The sequence below is a fragment of the Sturnus vulgaris genome, chromosome 5 (assembly GCF_052056855.1).
Source record: "Sturnus vulgaris isolate bStuVul1 chromosome 5, bStuVul1.hap1, whole genome shotgun sequence".
NCBI classification, from domain to species: Eukaryota; Metazoa; Chordata; class Aves; order Passeriformes; family Sturnidae; genus Sturnus; species Sturnus vulgaris.
This window is the reverse complement of record NC_142247.1, coordinates 1,231,999-1,246,449: the sequence shown is the minus strand read 5'-3', so window position 1 is coordinate 1,246,449 and position 14,451 is coordinate 1,231,999.

Sequence of the window (14,451 nt, the reverse complement as noted above, 5' to 3'; positions counted from 1 at the left end):
GACTTGGAGAGAAGCAAAGCAAGAGGGAAAACCAAAACAGCTCTAAAATTAACTGTGAAAAATGGAGTTTTGGTGTTGGAGCATTGAAATGAGGAACATCTGTGAGAGGGGAGGTTCTGGGGGAGAAGGACAGGCTGATTCCATCCAGGGTTAGCACACCAGTGTCCATCTCACTCAGAGTCACTCACAGCCACTCTTTTCCTTTTCTCCTCACACAAATATTCATATTTATTCATATCCAAGTCTGTTTAGGCCACCAGTGCATCACAAATGGTGTTGGTCTTTTTTTTTTCTGCCATCAGGAGTGGTTTTATTTAAGAAACCCGAGCAATCCCACATTCCTAAAATTGCTTGTGTGTTACCCCTTTTCTCCTTCACACACTCCTGAAATTCTCCTGGCTTTTCAAAGATAAGGCTTGAGGTTTTTTTTTTCAAATTTGTAATATTCTTCACTTCATCAAATACATTGGTATGATCCACATGAAGACAACAGTAAGATTTGGTTTTTTCTTCTGTATAGGGGAAGATAAAATGGAAATAATGGTTCTTTGGGCTAATTAAATCAAAGCAAGGCAGCCACAGTCTGGATTAAGACACTTTTCAGGAAATCAAATTGAGAATAGGTTAAGGCTCTCCTTTTGTGCCCCATGTAAAATATTATTAAAGCCCTACTCCTTATCCTTAGCTTTCTTGTGCCACTTCTCAATTAATTTTCTCCTCACAGAAATAAACATTTTAATCAGCATGTACAATAACACCAATCACTGATGGTAATTACTCTAAGTAAAATAGTTTTTTTTTTTTACTGTGGCAAATATAAAATGACAATTCTAATTATGTAACATCTCTAATGCCTTAATGATTTGAGCCCATTTTCCATGTTTGTACATGAAAGCTGGCTCCATATTTTACTGTTACCAAAGTTGCACAGAGATGTTATTGGGCTTTAAATGTTTATTGTCATCTTAGCAAAGTGGCTTTTATTTTTTTGTTGATGTTCTAAAAGCTTGGCAGAGTAATGGCAATCCACAGACTAATGGCTAATCTGGGCTTGTGCCAAAGGAGCAGTAAATAGCTACAAGCACAGAAAAACCATCAGAGGACTAAATGCCAAATTAATCCCTGATGGAACTCTTTTGCCTTAGTGCTGGAAAATGCATCCTGCACAGTGTGCATCCCTTAAAGGCATCATTTTCCAGGGGAGATTGCACACATCAGGGTAGTGCAGCACACGGGGCCCAGCCTTTTCTGTGTGAAAGGATCCCAAAGCACAGCTCCAGCTGTGCCCTGGCACCTGCACCAGCCCAGGGTGCTCATCCCCCTCTGAGAAAGCTCCCAGAGACACCCTCACCACTCCATGTACAAATTCACCTCTTGTAACTCTGAGGTGCCAGGAAACCCTCCAGAGATGAGCTTGGCTAAACACAAAAGAGTTTGTTTTAATTGGTTTAATGGTAGCACTACATTTCAGTTGGTTTTTTGTTTTGTTTTGTTTTTTTTCCTGAATTCTACCACTTTAATACTTGCAGCATTTAATTTTTTTTTAACCTATTAGTACACTCACTTATTCCCACAAAATAGGATTTTTTTTTTTTTTTTTTTTGGAGACAGAGTTCATAAGCTTATTGTCATTTGTTGTGTTCTTTGGAGAACAGCAGCGTGCCTTTGCTGCTGTTGCACAAATTTAAATTCATCATGCTCCCTCCTCATGGCAAAAGGAGGGAAGAGAAGGAAGGTTCAACCTCCACACAAGGAGGTGCTGGAAAAACTTGAAAAGTGTTATTTTATAAAGATGATGCACTGAAGAAAGTTGCTAGAGGCTGAGCCACTCACCTCTGTACTCTGTCATTAAGGATGATTTAGTTTAGTCAAACACAGGGACACAATGAGTCACTGATTTAAAATGGATGGCAGCAGAAAGTGCTTTGGACATTTTTTTTCCCCCATCCCTGCTATTTTTTTTTTTTTTCAGGAGAGGAACTCTTGGCTCTTCTTTATCCACATGAAAATTGAATAGCTCTGACTGGTTCTCTGATCACTGCTTGTGGACACGTTGCTTCCCTGGCTGGGTGAATTCTCTTAGATCTCCAGCAATTTCTTCTTTTTTCTTCTTCTTTTTTCCTCTTCTATTTTCCTCATCTGCTTTTGATAAATTTTGTCGGTAGGGCTGTGATGATTTTCATACCTAAAGAGGGGCAGCAGTGCTGTAGGAACTGGCCAAATGTAAAATATTCACTGTTTCTGTTTGCTGCCTCTTACCAATTCCTGCAGCAGCCTTACACATCATCTCTCTAAAGTTTTACCCAGTTGTAGCCTAACCTTAATCCTTCAAAATTCATGTCTGGGTTAGCAGTCCTCCCTGTTTGATTTGTTTTTTATTGGAGCCTTGCTGCTATTATTTACAGAATTTTTATGATCTCCTCATCAGTCATTGGAGATGATGGTGTCCTGTGTGCCTGGAGCTGCGTGTTCTGGGTGGCTTGATGAGTATTTGAGCTGATCAATGCTGTTATTTTCCCTGTGTAAGGCAATGATTATTGTCCTGAATTCAGAGCCTTCGTGGTGGGAAAAAGATTTTCTTCAGAGATACCTGCCAATACCATCTGGTTCAAATGCCATTGTGAGCTCAGATTTCTGTGGTTGTTCTAATAATTCATCAGGTCTATACCTGCACCTCTTGGGGAATGAAATCACATTTATTCTCTGTAAATCAGTTCATAACCCACCGACCTGCCTGGCCTGGAAATCTTCATTACATATTTTTCCCGAGGTCTGTGTCACACTATTATCCCTTGTTTAAACAATTTTTGTATTTTTTTTAAGCTTAATTCATTTTTTTTTTCAGGTTAAATTGGTTTATCTGCAAAGCATTTATTCAGATATGGACAATATGGTCATTGAATGCAAGTAATTTCATGTTTTCCATTAGGCCCTAGAAAAAAAAATAAATTAAAAAATCCAGTTGCATTCTCTCACGTGGGAATATTTGTGTTTTACCTGCCCCTTTTCTAGCAATGATGTTCTTGATTTCTTATATTTCAAGATTTCTGTTCCCCTTTTACTGTTTACACATGCTGACATGTTAAATGCAGGGAGTTTACAATTCTAAATTCTGGTTGATAACTGTAGTGTAGTCTACTAAACCTGGCAGGCTCTTTGCTAACAGCAAACTGTTGAGTGGAAAATATTGAATACACACAGGGAGATGGCAGAAATGGCAAACAGCCCTTTGTTTTTATGGTCTATATTCTATGTCTTACCAGATTGTTTTATTGTGGATTTTGCTCTGGAAACAAACCCCAAGCCAGATTCTGGAGGATGATGCCAAAGGTGAGAAGTTTCTGGTGGCAGCTGAGTTAGGCAGGATCAGTTAATACATTTTGAGCTGGAATAACACCATGAGGATACAGAGCTCAGTGTGGTGAAATCCTGCTCCAGGACCTGGAGACAATAATGGTGGCTGGGAGGTGAAATGGTGAACTTGGATCTGTTTCTCCTGCTTTATGATTAAAACAATGTCACATCAGAGATATAAAATAATGATTAACTTGCTGAGGGTGTTACTAGAGGAGTCTGCAAACCCTGTGCAGAACAGCCTGAGCTCTGCTGCACAGTGGGGAAAGGCTGACAGAGTCCAGCTGCTTTCCACAGCTGGAAGAACAGCAATAGATCCAGAATATGTGCCTGGAATAACCCCAAAAAACAGATTTGAGATTTGTTTCTCTGTTTCCTTTTGGTGAACAACTTCCTTGGGCTGATAATCAGTAGGCACACAATCAATTCCTCAAAAAAATTCGATATATAATAATATTGAGCTGAAAAATCTTCTCTGTGTGTCATGTTTTTATGTAACACTTTCCATCAGAGGTAACATCAATGGTTTAAGGCTCAGGTAGAAGTGAGTGCCAAAGAAAGTGAAATATTGAAAGTGAAATCCTTCCTCTAGTTTCACTGAGCTGTGGGGAAAGCACAAAAAATGTAAAATTTTGTTCTGTGTTGGTTATGGGCACATAACCACATGGTGGATGTTCCTGGATGGAGATAATTGTACATTATTCAACTTATCTCTGTTCTCTGATTTAATTCTTAATCTTACAAACCCAAAGCTTTTGTTAGAATATAGAATTTGTTCGACTACTTATTCCACCACAGAAGTTCCTAAGTTTTATGATGGCTTTCCTTGTCAAAAAAAAAACCAAACGAAACAAAAGAAAACCAAACTTTGCATGGTTGTTCCAATATTATTTTTATACTATTATTATTATTATTATTAATAATATTATTTTTATTATTTTCTTTTTTTTGTTTGCTCCCTCGTGCCTCCAGCAGATTGTTTAGAGCCAGTAACCAGCAAAGTTCCAGTGTGTCACACAAGGTCAGTGATGTTTAGTGGGTGTCTGCAGGCTGTACCTCCAAACCCTGATAATATGGGATGAAATTGGATCAGCACTAGGAGGAAAAGATCTTTTTAGGGTGACTTTTGTGTCAGGTTAAATATTGCACCTTCTTTCTTTGAGAATTTTGCCCTCACCCACCTACAATAAACTCTCAGCTGTGTTAAAACTCACAGCTCTGTCTAGAATAATTTACTTCTAAGTGCTTCATAGTTCTGAAGTCAAAACCTCAGACTTTTTTTAGTACTTTTCATAATGACATAGATTTTTTTTTTAAACTGTTATTTATTTATTTTCCTAAAGCCTCTCTTTACTTCAGTATACAACTCAGATCTCCAGCACTGTGGGTGTGTCATGTAACCTCAGTGATCCCAAAAATGAGCTGTATTTGCTGCAGGTCTGATATCAGCACCTAAAATTTTTCCTTTTAGTGCCATTTGCTTTTGCAAATGTATTTGTGTCACTGTCTGTGACCCTTGCTTTCTTATTCTCTTTGCTCTTTTTTTTTTTTTATTTTATTAGAGGAATGTATCCCACTTGCTGTTCAGGTTAGTTGTCCTCTCTTCTAACACTGTGCAAAGACTGACAATTAAAGCTCATTAAGCTCCTCTGTGTGTTGGACCTAAAAAGAAAATGTTGGACTTAGGAAATATTAGACCTAAAAAGGAAATGTTGGACTTAGAAAGAAAATGTTGGACCTCAAAAGGAAATGTTGGACTTAGGAAATATTAGACATAAAAAGGAAATGTTGGACTTAGAAAGGAAATGCTGGACCTCAAAAGGAAATTCTTCATTCCACCTTCTGCCAGCAATTCCAGTTTTCTGTTGTCCTGCTGATGGATAAACTGGTGTGAGCTTTGGGAAGCAGTTTTGGGAATGTTTTATCTTTGCTGGTGTGACAAAGATGAGAGCTAGTTTGTCAATAATGTCATGGCTGTGCTCCAGGTCTCACTGTTACCTACTAAAATGAGTCCAGTATCTGCAGTTATTTGTAGCTGTTCTTTTCCTTGAATTTTGAACCATCAAAGAATTTTAGGCCATCATCTTTCAGTGTTCTAGAAGAAAAGCTCTTTTTAGCTACTGAAAATCCCAAATATTTCCATTACCTTCAAATGCAGTTGGTATTGCATCCATGCATTAACACTCATTTGCTGTGTTAATCTGGGATTATTTTGAGGTCTTGGAAAGGCAGGCAGAGTGAAAGAATAATTGTGCACTTTGTTCATCACTATTTCTGTTCTCCTGGATCCATAGTCCATGGATTTAGGATGGGTTTTTTTCTCAGTTAATTATAGAACAACTTTGTTTACCAATTCAGGAAATGCTGTGAAATGTTTGGGTTTCAGACAGAATTAAACTGAAAACACATTTCTAGTTTATGTCCCTGCCCATTGCTGATCTTTAAGGTCCCTTCCAACCCAAACCATTCTGTGATTCTGTGTCCAGAGCCACAGACACGTGTTGGGATGCCTAAAATAATTACTATTAATAATAATAATGCCTGCTGAAATGATCTGGAGTGGCTCAGCTCACAGGCTCTTTGTACCATTAAAGTACACCCAAAGCACTATTGACTGTCAAAGTGTAAATTTATTTTCTGCTTTCTCCCATCTTGCTGTGAAATATCTGTGGCCAAACTGACATGAGAAAGGATTTCTGCTGCTCTGAAAGAAGAAAACAGAGCTAAGCTGAAAAGCAGAGTTGCATTTCCTTTTAATGATTTCTTCATTGGCAAAAAAAAAAAAAAAATTGCCAGAAATTATTGCTGGAAGTCTTGGATAAGCCTTTCTTTAATCAGAGATCACAACACAAGGAATGAGGAGGGGGAAGAGCACTGTGGCTTCTCTGACAATTTGATTTTGTATTAAGCTGAGTTACTAATTCTTACCAAAGCATTTGGGGGCAGCTTTATTGTTAGAGGCTTGCACAGATTAACACAGAAAAAAAAAAAAAAAAAACAAACCCAAAAAAACCCAGAAAATGAATTATGATAGAGTTTTTCTTTTATCACTTTATTAAACTTCTCTGGGGTGCATCAGCAATCCACTCCAAACATCTCCCACCCCCTCATCCCTTCAAACCCCTGTATTCCACACTGACTATAACATGTGAAGAATGATACTACAAAGAGACTCAGAAATATGTAAAGATCCCTGTGCCTTGCCTGAATATGTTCAAATAGTCAACAAAAACATGGTAATTTCAACTCCAGCTCATTTGATCTAATATTAAATTAGCTCCTCTTGGGATATCCTCTTTTTTTTTAATCAGTCAGAAGACTTTTGTATGCTCACATTTTTCTGTGGGGTTCATTAAGAGTTAAGGAATTGAACAGAACTGCTTCAAGTAGAGATGAGAGATTTCTCCTCCATATTTCCCAGATCATTTTGACCTTGTGATATTTTGGGATGGTTTAATCAAAAGGATGAAACCTGCTTTCCTGTTTAGAACCAGGGCCATTATTGATGTCAGCTCCAAAACATGGGGATAAAAGCTGCATTATTTCTCAAAAATCCACTGAGTCAGACATAAGAGATCCAAAAATCAATTAAAGGGTTTGGTTTGGAAAAATTAGATGTGAAGGCATTGGAAAAAGGCAAAGAGAAGGTGAAGTTTTGTTCTGAGAACAAATCCATATGAGTGAGGTGGTGGGAGGATCAAAGGAGCAGCAAAACCTATGGAATTGGGAGATTTTTTTTTTTTAATGTTTTATTTATTTTTTAATTTACTTAACAATTCTATTTAACAATTTCTCTGTGAAAGATATGTTCAATACCCTTGGACTTGCATATAATAATGATAGAAGCAAAGAGACTCTGAAAAAGGATTTATTGCCATTTATTACCTTCTTCCAAGACCAGAACCTTTATGGCAGTGGAGGTTTTTGGCCATGCTGCTATGGGCTTGTAGTTGACTTTTTTTTTTTTTTGTGTGTGTGTGTGTGTGTGTGAGAACTAGAAAAGAGAAACTATATTATGGACCTTTTTATGTAAAAAAAAAAAAAACCCAAACTACCCAAAGTGAAAAACAACCCTGCACACACTCTGGAGTTTAAAAAAAAAAAAAAAAAAAAAAGCCCCTTGAGTCCATTAACATCATTGGATGCAATTCTAAAAGAAATAGCTTTGGATTAGCTGGCAATTGAAAATCCCTCAGGAATGGCTTAGCTCGTACACATGCTACCCAAGAGAAAACAAAATTGTCACATATTTTGCTTAAGGTGTGGGAGGAAAAAAAAAAAAATCAAATCAAATAGCATTTTACAAGTGCATGTAATAACTGGAATTTAAAACAAGATATGTATTATTCAAGTAATTCTAAGCATGGTGTAGTAAATTTTTCATGAAGGTTAAGAAAAAAAAAATGACAGAAATATCATTTAAACTGAGTGTTTTTGATGCTGAACTTGAAAGTGGGAGATTTAATAGAACTTTTTTTTTTAATATGACGAGTCTCAGATAACATCATATTTGGCAAAGTGCTTTATTGGTTTTTGGATTAGAGGTTTTTTTTTGTAAATTTCTCTTTTCAAACTAATAAAATTGATGTAGCTGTCAGTTTGGATTTGATCCCTATTTTGTTTTGCCTCAACAGTGTAATCTCAATCAGTCCAACTTATTTTTCTGCTGCATTTACAAGGTATAAAGATGACAAATCACTCATGTCTCAGTGCTGGTATTTTATCAAAAGTTTGAAGGAATATGTTCAACAGAGGAAGAGGAGGCTCAGAACAAGAGCTGTGTTCTGTGTGAGAACAGGAGCCCAGCCTGGGCAGATTCTCCTTCCTTTTACCCCATTCATTCATAATATTTAATAACAGTATTTAATAACAGTGTTTAATAATTGTGTTTAATAATTCTGTTTAATAACATAGTCAACATCATAGTGTTAATGCTCAATAGTGCATTAACAGTCCCACATAAATGAGATTTTCACTGGCCAACACCAACTTTATTTATCCTGAGCAAAGGCAGCAGAATCCATGGGGAAATTGGGCAATGGGATTTTTTTTTTTTAATGGAGCTGCCAAAATCCTTGTCCTGATCTCCACCTTGCTCCTGAATTTTGTCATCTGTGACACAACCTTTGAGCTTTCTTTTGATGTTGTTTCCTCTCTGAATCCTGGTAAAAGACATCCAAAATGACCTCAACTCCTAGAAATGAGCAGGTCTAGGAGCAGGAATGTGATCTATAAATGTTTTACCTGGAGTCTTGTATTGTTTTAATGCAGATTTTAAACACAGAAGGAAAAGGATTGATTCTCACTTTATTTTCATGCAGCACATGGCAGAGTGAGGGCTGAATCTCAGGTGAGACATCGAGGTGCCATTGCAGAATGCTGTAATAATAAGAATTAAACTCTGATAGCTTGAAAAATGTGAGTTTTCTTTCCTAGGAATTTATGTGCTTGGGTTTTCTTTTTTTTCTTTTTTTTTCTTTTTTTTCTTTTTTTTTCTTTTTTTTTTTTAATTTTTAATTTTTATTTATTTTATTTTAAATTAGGGTTTACCTGAGCTTTTTGATTCAATAATATTTTATGTCTGGCATGTAAGATGATGTAAGAAGTCCCCAGAGCATCATTTGTTGATCAGGTGAAATGTTTCAGGGGAAGAAGTTGCAGAGAAGCATTTTTTCAATTACAGATTTTTAGTCCCTGCCTTGTGATGACTCACGAGCCAGCAGGAATGTTAGCAGTGAATTTATCCTCTGAGGCTCCATCTCATGTGACATTTGAGATGATTAGAGAATTAGGAGGTGGGATTAATGTGAAATATCAGGCACAGGAACATCCTGTAAAGTTGGAGGATCAAATATCAACCTTTGGAAAGGAACTGCAAGCTCTGAATCAGAATGGCAGTGGTGTAAAAGAGAAGGCTGAGAGGGCTGGGCACTCACCTGCAGCTCCAGAAATCACAAAAAAATTAAACTAAAATTAAGAACTTGAATTTGCTTGGCATGAGGAAGAAGAGCTGGGTGTGAGTGAAATAGAGACATGATTTAGGAGCTGCTTGGACTTGGCCTTTACCTGCTGTTGAAGGGCCATAGAGGTACACTGTTTTCATCGAGTTTTTTTCAGCTTTTACAGTTAATTTCACAGTGGTGCAGTCTTTAATGGTGCTCTCTTATTTTTTTCAGAAGGCCATAAAGAAGTGCTGGTGTAAATGAAAAGCATAAAGCAAGAAATCACTACTATTGTATGAGGAATCTACTGCATAAAAAAAAATATATATATATATATATATATTCATCTTGGAAAGTAAAATGTGCATCTCAAGAGTAAAACAGTTTCTCACCAATACAGAGTTCTTGGATTTCTCACCAATACAGAAGAATTCTTGGGTTTTGATTGTTCAATTGTCAACTTCCACTTTCAGGTTCTGCCTTGTGTGTGCCTGTGAGTATCAAAAAAAGAAACCACAAAGCTCCTGTTTTCTTGGAGGAGCAGGGTTGGGGACTTGTCCAGGGATAAAGCAGAGGAGGAGCTGAAGCCCAGAGAAATGACACCAGCTCAGAGTGGATCCAGCAGCTGAGCCCTGGTCCCTTGAGCCTCTGCTGTTGAGGCTGAAGTGGTTTTTAGGATTTCAGCCCTTTCCCCTGATGAGATTTGCCTCTCTCTGAAGGGCTGTAAAGGAATTGTTGACTCTGATGCAAGGAAGGCTCAGTAAAATGAGGCAGAGGTCTCAGTCCTTTCCACCTGTTCAATCTGTTAATATTTTGAGGGTGTTGGAAATGGCATCTCAGTAGGGAGGTGACAAAGACTGGAAGGATAGAAATAATTATTGTGTCTCAAAAAAGAGATTTTCCTCAGCATTGGCATGAGCTCCTTTTATCAATATTAAGGAGGTGTAGATATTACAGATGGGGATATTTAATCTGGGCACATTGTCCATTCCACACCCCCTGAGTGGCTTGAAAACCCTTCAGCTCTTGGCCTGCTAAGGTGGCTCTTCTTCCATAAATGCTGAAATTCTGCTAAGTAAGAAACATTTTAAAGGATTTTTGTATCATCTTTTCATTATTTAGCATGTAAAAAGAATTTACTTCAAAGAACTTTCTTGGTATCTTCCTAAAATCAACTTTATTTTCTTCCGAGGACAAGGCCAATTTGTACTCTCAGGAGCTCTGAAAACCCTGAAATCCTTTTCCAGCTTTAATGAAAGTAAAAAGAAATAGAAACCCCTGATTTTTATTTTTTTTAAAGAAAGTTGCTACTTCTTTATAATGAATTAGACACAACTAATTAGCCAAGGCACCACAACTGTGAAGATTCAAACTTTCATGATAACTGCAGGAGAGTCCTCATGCCACGACCATCACTGAGTTTGTCTGCTACTTTTAATAGTGTCACCATTTATCTATAAATTAATCGATTAATTTATTTTTCTACATATTTTATATCATTTTAAATTTATAACATGAGGTGTGCACTGATTTCCTCTCTAGAAGCTGGAGGTGTGTGGCCATCCTGGGGACTGTAACAGATTTTCAAAGGCTGCCTGAAGCACACACAGAATTTCACTGCCACAGAGACGTGGTCACATTTCATTTAGAAATTCCAGTGATGAAAACCAAGTCTAGAGGTGAGTTTTAAACCAGACCCACAGGACAGACTTTTTCATTTATCATGACTCTTCCCCTGGTCATAGAGACTTTTTCTTCACAGGAGATTTAATAAGGTGCAATTGTAAGAAGAAGGTATGTTTTATTTTTTATGTTTTAGTGGAAACACTCACTGGTAATGGTCTATCAGCCTGTATTCCTCTCACAAATGTGAATTTCTAGGTTGTTTCTGCATGTGCAAAGAACTCTTTAATTCCCATGCTAAATGTGTGGGTGTCCTTGTAAACCAGGTAAAAGCAGGCTGAGTCTCCTGAAAATAGTTAAGGGTTTTTTTTCCCAGTAAACATTTGATTTCATGTTTATATATCAAAGGCAGAATATTATTTTTAAGTTGCAAACTTTTTTCTTTGCCCATTCAATGAATTTAATTTTGTTCTTCCACACTCCAAATTTTCCTTAGGGGTGTTTGCAGCATTTTCCAATGAAGTGTTTGTTGCAAGTTTAATTAACTTGTTGCTTATTTTCCTTTCTGCTATTCAACTTGAATTTTAATGTATTTAGCATTAATAATGGTCCCTGCCTTAAGGAATTTACAGTAAATAAACGGGGATATGTACAGTATCTGACAGAGGATGTCTTATTTACAATGATTAACTCTGCTCTAGCAGCTCTTGTGAAGGAACTCTGTTGTACAATGGGGCTCGAGTGAAAGGCAGTAAAAATTTCTTGGCTTCTTTCTCATGCCAGTCAGCACCTTCACAAAAATGTTACTGACAGTGACAATAACCACTCGATGTTCTCACTGAATTTCAGAACGATAAATAACATTTAAGGAGGATTATTCCCCCCCCACCTCCCCTTTCCTTTTCCCTTATAACCTTTATTTTTTTTTTCCTGCACTCAAAATCAGTGCTGTGATGAATGAATAGATGCACACAGAGCACTGATCCTTATCTTATTATCCTCCTGGATCTGATTTTATCTCGCTGAGACAGAATTTGGCTGCTGCTCAAGCCTTGCTGCTGTCACACATGTTGCTGGGCATCCTGAGAGCCACTTTGTCACCGTAATGGATTGCTGGGTGGGGGACCAGCTCAGCCCTATTCAGAAGAGCTGAGGAATATTCAGACTTTTAGGAAAGTGTCCAAGCTGCTGATCTGGGTGTTCTCTGCAGGGGTGGGGTGGCCTGATGTGCTTTGCTGAACTCGACCCCTCTTTGTTGATTAGCACTGAGGATTATTCCTGCACACAAAGCCTGCTCCAGGCATCCGAGTCCTGCCACAGAGCTGTGGCCACTTTGCTTCCTCTTGAAAAGTTATCTCATGATAACTTCTAAAAAAAAAAAAAAAGCTCAAACCACCATTACTGAATTGGCAGTGGGTGCCAAAGGGGTTCTTTGCACCAGGATTTTAAAAACCTGTGCCAGATCTGTGTGCATTTGAAGTGGGTGTGTATACAAAGCTGCTGGACATCAGTGAGAATTTTATGCAGAAAAGAAAATTGCAGTCCCACAGCGGCTTTCACAGAGCACACATCCTGCTGTGTGGTTTGCACGCTTTGGGAAGTGGTAAATTGGAAATGTGGATGTGCAAACAGAAACTTGCCCAGAGCCAGGTGAGCCTGGCAGAGCAGGGAGAGCCGTGCCTGGTGCTCAGCTGCTCAGTCCTTTGCTCTTTCTGATAAACACTGGGAGCACTTCACAGCAACTTTGAGTGACACAGCATTTACTGAGGACACGTCCTTTTAATTGTGTCATTAAAGTCCTATGAACAGCTTTTTTTTACTTGAATTTAAACTCTGTAATCCCTGCTGTTTAAAGCCCACCCTCTCCTCTGCTCTAAGTGATGTTTTTAGCAATGATGGCTTTTCATGCTTAGCACTTCCCTTTGCCCATTGCTTTGATGGTTCTCTGGAATGTTTCAACTGGAAAACTGCAATATTTCCAGAGCTTTCAGTGTGATAATTGTTTATCTCAGAGGCCAAGTGTGGGCCAGCTGGGCAACTCCAGCAGCACAAGGAGAAATGAGTGCCAGTGGATGCTGCATTTCCTTCTCCTTTGTGGGAAAAGCTGCTCACTGCATCCTGCCTGCCAGGAATTTGAAAAGCTCTGCTTGTACAGTTGGCCCCTCTTGTTGGACTTGGAGCAGTGAGGTTTACTTCTTGTCCAGCTGTCAGAATATTTCACAGCTCATGCTTGTGATTTTTCACTTGCCTGGGCTTTCTTCTGTATAATTCTCAGTTCAGTGTCAGGACTGCAGTCCTTTTCTGGTTTCCTTTCTGGGAAATGTTTGATTCGTGTGAAAATGTTCAAAAAGTATTTTTCTACATGTTTTTGTTTCCTTGTTTGCTCCTTTTAAAGTCCCCTAGAATAATATAGTGCATTACTGATTCACACTCAGTCTCAATGTAGTCATCACCTGGGGTGTTTTGTCTTTTTTATTTGGTTGGATTTTGTGGCTTTTTATCTGCTTGTTACATTTTTGGTTGGTTGGTTTGATATTTTGACAAGGAAAGCCATCATAAAACTTAGGAACTTCTGTGGTGGAATAAGTAGTCGAGCAAATTCTATATTCTAACAAAAGCTTTGGGTTTGAAAGAATAAGAATTGAATCAGAGAACAGAGATGAAAAACGTGTGGTTATCTCCATCCAGGAACATCCACCATGAGAATGGTGCAAGTTCAGCTGTGCCCATAACCAAGGTGATTCTTCCTGTCCTTCCAGAATTCTGCCCCGTGAGAGAGACAGACTTTATTCGATTTATAAAGCTGCTTTCACATGGGAAGACATCAATTTGATCTGCACTCGTGCCTAACAGATGTCACTGAAGCAGGGAGCACGACCCATGGTGTGCAGGGTCCCAGCTGAGCCACCCCTCAAAAAATCTGGGTTTTATTCAAGGAGGAAACAAAGTCTTAATTAATTCCACTCCTGCCCCTTTCCTCCACCAGTTATGACCAATAAATAAGTGTGGAAGTTAAAGCTGCATTAGTACAGAGCATCAGTTGATAGAGCACTGCTGGGCACAGAAGCCCAAACCCAGTGCCGTGGTCTTGTCCCTGGTTTTAGCAGGATGGCTGCTAATCAGGAGCTCTAATTAATGCCATGGAACATGTTAAATGTCATTCACAGCCCACCACACCATCAATTCTTGAAGTGCTTCATTATTACTCCAAGCCTGGTTTGCTTCCCTTTCTCTTCAGCAAAGAATGGAGCAGGAAGAATTCTTGCTAAGGGCCTGCTTTGCTCACTGAACTTCCTTCAAAATCTTGAATTGCACTGACCTTTTTTTGGCTTCTTTTCTCCTCCTTGGTGCACTTTCCTTCCATTAGAGTCGTCCTGTAGTTTTTGTGGGTGTGCTGTCATCCTTCATTCATGGGAACAAGCACTCGTTACAGCTGTCCTTTTAAATCAAGGTGCAAAAGAGCAGAGAAGAAAGGTGCAAAGGGACGAACAGGCAGGAGACAGCAGAGGAGGGAGAGGGAGGTTGGCAGAAA